Source organism: Amaranthus tricolor, chromosome 1 (genome assembly GCF_026212465.1).
Source record: "Amaranthus tricolor cultivar Red isolate AtriRed21 chromosome 1, ASM2621246v1, whole genome shotgun sequence".
NCBI lineage: Eukaryota > Viridiplantae > Streptophyta > Magnoliopsida > Caryophyllales > Amaranthaceae > Amaranthus > Amaranthus tricolor.
Window position 1 is genome coordinate 15,163,890 of NC_080047.1, and position 4,443 is coordinate 15,168,332.

A 4,443-nucleotide genomic window follows, 5' to 3' on the forward strand; every position below is an offset into this window, starting at 1 on the left:
TCTCGGAAATATAACCTTGCTTAAAAGCCGGATGACCACCTTAGAATCATTGGTGGGAGATGCGATTGCTTCGACCCACTTAGAGACATAGTCGACGGCAACCAAAATGTAGCAATTTCCATTAGAAGATGGGAAAGGTCCCATATAATCGACACCCCAAACGTCAAAAATTTCGACCTCAAGAATACCGGTTTGGGGCATCTCATGCCGCCTCGAAATGTTGCCGGTCCTCTGGCAAGAATCACATGACATAACAAAAGACTGAGCATCCTTGAACATCGTGGGCCAAAAGAAACCAGACTCATTCAGCTTGCGAACGGTTTTATCTGGGCCATGATGTCCCCCATAGGGTGAGCTGTGGCAGCGCTGGAGGATCCCATGGACCTCCCACTTAGGAATGCACCTGCGATAAATTCCATCTGCACACTCACGGAAAAGAAAAGGATCATCCCAAAAATAATATCTAACATCATGCAAGAACCTTTTCTTTTGTTGGTAGGACAAATCAGGAGGCAAAATGCCGCCTACCAAATAGTTAGCATAATCCGCAAACCACGGACCCTGTGATGTGACTGCAAATAACTGATCATCAGGAAATGAATCGTCAATAGAGGAGGAGATCTTACCATCGTCATACCTGATTCTCGACAGGTGGTCTGCAACTACATTCTCTGCTCCTTTCTTATCACGAATCTCAATATCGAACTCTTGAAGTAAGAGAATCCACCTGATAAGCCTTGGTTTGGCTTCCTTCTTAACAAGAAGGTACTTTAAAGCTGCATGGTCAGTATAAACAATAACCTTGGAACCAAGAAGATATGATCTAAATTTTTCTAAGGCATAAACAACAGCTAAGAGTTCCTTCTCTGTGGTGGCGTAGTTGACCTGAGCCTCATCCAAAGTCTTGCTAGCATAATAAATGGCATGCAAGACCTTGTCCTTCCTTTGACCGAGCACAGCTCCAACCGCAAAATCGCTAGCATCGCACATAATCTCGAACGGGAGTTCCCAGTCTGGAGGGCGAATGATGGGTGCGGTTATGAGAGCTTGCTTTATCCTGTTAAAAGACTCAACACACTCCTCAGTAAAGTCGAAAGGCGCATCTTTAAGAAGAAGTTGGGTTAGAGGTTTAGCAATTTTAGAGAAATCTTGAATAAAGCGGCGGTAAAACCCCGCATGACCAAGAAAACTCCTTACCCCTTTCACATTGACTGGTGGTGGTAATTGCTCAATCACCTGTACCTTGGCTCGATCTACCTGTATGCCCTTATCAGAAACAATGTGGCCAAGAACCACACCTTCAGTCACCATAAAGTGACACTTCTCCCAATTTAAAACCAAATTACATTCTTCACATCTTTTCAAAACTTTAGTGAGATTAGTCAAACAAGAGTCAAAAGAACTACCATACACACTAAAGTCATCCATAAAAACTTCCATGATAGACTCTATGAAATGAGAAAAAATGCTCATCATGCAACGCTGAAAAGTAGCTGGTGCATTACATAACCCAAATGGCATTCTACGATATGCAAAAGTACCATAAGGGCAAGTGAATGTTGTCTTCTCTTGGTCGTCAGGATGAATGGGAATTTGGAAGAATCCAGAATAACCATCCAAATAACAAAAATATTTATGACAAGCTAACCTTTCAAGCATTTGATCAATGAAGGGGAGAGGGAAATGATCTTTATGAGTAGCTAAATTCAGTCTCCTGTAATCAATGCACATGCGCCAACCAGTGACAGTTCTAGTGGGAATTAATTCATTTTTATCATTTTTAACAACAGTCATCCCACCCTTTTTTGGAACCACTTGCACAGGACTTACCCACTTAGATGCAGCTATAGGAAAAATAATGCCTGCGTCAAGCAGTTTCAAAACCTCACTTTTCACTACTTCTTGCATGTTGGGGTTTAAGCGCCTTTGTGGTTGAATACAAGGCTTATGACCTTCTTCTAAATGAATCCTATGCATGCAAAAGTCGGGACTAATACCTTTCAAATCATCAACACTATACCCAATGGCCTTCTTATGAGTTTTCAGAACATCCAAAAGTTGGGAAAGTTGGGCATCATTGAGTGTAGTGCTGACGATGACAGGATGGAGCTCTTTCTCATCAAGAAAAACATACCTAAGATGTGAAGGGAGAGGTTTTAGTTCAGGCTTCTTTACTTCAACTTGGCATATAGGCCGAACTAACCTCTGCACTCTCTTGCTCTCGCTGTGACTAAGCTCTTCATTACAAAGAGCTTGTTCAATAGCATCAACTTCAGTCTTCCAAATGCTAGCATCACCTGTAGAAGATTCAAGACAAAGAACGGCCTCCAAAGGATCTTTCATAAGAGTTAGGGGCAAGTTATCATAACAAATCACATCAACTACATCAATAGCATAGCATTTTTCCTCAAGCATGGGACTTTTCAAAGCATTGCTCAAATTGAAAGTTACATTGTCGTCCCCCACAGAAAGTGTAAGTCTACCATTTTTCACATCAATTACGGCTCCTGCCGTATGAAGGAAAGGTCTTCCTAAAATAATAGGAATTTGTCGATCTTCCTCCATGTCAAGAACAACAAAATCAACAGGGATATAAAACTTACCTACCCTGACAGGGACGTCCTCTAAAATACCCAAAGGATATTTAACAGAACGGTCGGCCATTTGTAAAGTAATGTTAGTAACTTTTAGATCACCCATTTTCAATTTAGAACAGACAGAAAAAGGCATCACACTGACACTAGCTCCTAAATCACATAAAGCTTTATCAATAAATAATGTTCCAATGTGACAGGGGATGGAAAAACTACCAGGATCTTTCAGTTTTGGAGGGGATTTATTTTGTAGCAAAGCACTGCATTGTTCAGTAAAAGCAACTGTTTCTACTTCACTAAAAGCTCTTTTCCTAGTCAAAATGTCTTTCATGAATTTAGCATAAGCAGGCACTTGTGTGATTAATTCAGTAAAAGGAACTGTTACCTGCAAATTCTTCACTACCTCCAAGAACTTACCGAACTGCTTGTCGAGTTTGTGCTTCACTTGGCGGTTGGGAAAAGGAAGTTTGATGGGAGGCACTTGCAATGCCTCATCTTTCGCTTTCTCCTTCTCTTGCACTGCCTCAGAAGATGCTTCATTAGTACTCGTTTCAGAAGTGCTCTCATCTTTCGAGTTTGACTCTCCCTCTTGAGGCATGGGTGGCTCATCATAACTCATCCCGCTTCTTGTAGTGATTGCATTGGCGGTCTCCTTTCCATGTGGTTGAGTGGGTTGGCCAGGTAATGCTCCAGCCTGTCTAGAGGAGCTAGATGCAGCTAATTGAGCGACTTGAGTTTCAAGCATCTTATTATGAGTACTGAGTTGCTCGAGCTGTTTGGCCATTTGAGCCATCATGGTTTTCAGTTCCCCTAATTCGGATTGGGGTTGTTGGTTCTGAAATTGCTGCTGTTGATGGCCTTGAGGAGGCCTTTGGAAACCGGGTGGTCCTTGATTGGGCTGATATTGCTGATGTTGCCCATATTGTTGTTGTGGTGCTTGTGGTGGATAGTGTTGTTGTTGAGGATTTAACACATTATTGCTGCGATATGACAAGTTAGGATGATTTCGAACTCCAGGATAGTAGCTATTGTTGTTGAAAGGAGGACGAGCTTGAAAAGCATTGACTTGCTCTGGCACTCCCATAGCTCCATTGGGATTTACAGAACACTCCATTAGAGAATGACCATGTACACCGCAATAATCACAAGCAACTCCACCTTGGCTAGAGGTAGCCATAGCATTGACGGGCATAGATGTATTAGCATTCATGCGCATCCCATCGATCTTCTCATTCAAAGCTGAAATTTGTGATGATAGAAGGGAATAGGTTTCAACTTCATGTTTCCCCTTCCTTGGTGCTTGAGCTGCGCGCCTAGATGAGCTATTCCATTGATTTTCAGCAAGAGTATCCAAGAGTGAAATAGCCTCAGAAGTTTGTTTGTTCATGAAAGAGCCGCCAGCCGCACCATCTACCATCCTCTTAGTCTCATTATCAAGACCATTATAAAATGATTGCATAAGAAATTCCTTCTCAATACCGTGATGTGGGCACATATATTGGTAATCTTTGAATCTCTCCCACGCATCATGAAAAGTTTCCCCCGCATCTTGTGAGAAACTATAGAGCTTAACTCTGTAGTCGTGAGTCTTATAACCGGGATAATACTTCACTAAGAAAGCATCAGACAATTGCGCCCAAGTAGTAATGGTGTTGGGAAGAGAGTTATACCAACGTTGAGCCTTGCCCGCCAAAGAGAAACGAAAAAGGTATAAGTAGAGCTCGTCGTCAGTCATCCCAGTAATCTTTTGTAGAGAACATGCTTGAAGGAATTTCTGCAGATGATCAACGGGTTCTTCATTGTCAAGACCATAAAACTGATTTCCTGTGATCATATTCATAACATGGGA

General features: G+C 42.0%; 1 non-coding gene across 1 annotated transcript; it reads left to right on the top strand.

Moving 5' to 3' along the window:
• Positions 1–4,069: 4,069 nt before the first annotated feature.
• On the top strand, positions 4,070–4,177 carry LOC130801485 (small nucleolar RNA R71). The gene has a single exon (XR_009039624.1). It is a non-coding gene; the product is annotated as a small nucleolar RNA R71 (small nucleolar RNA).
• Positions 4,178–4,443: the final 266 nt, after the last annotated feature.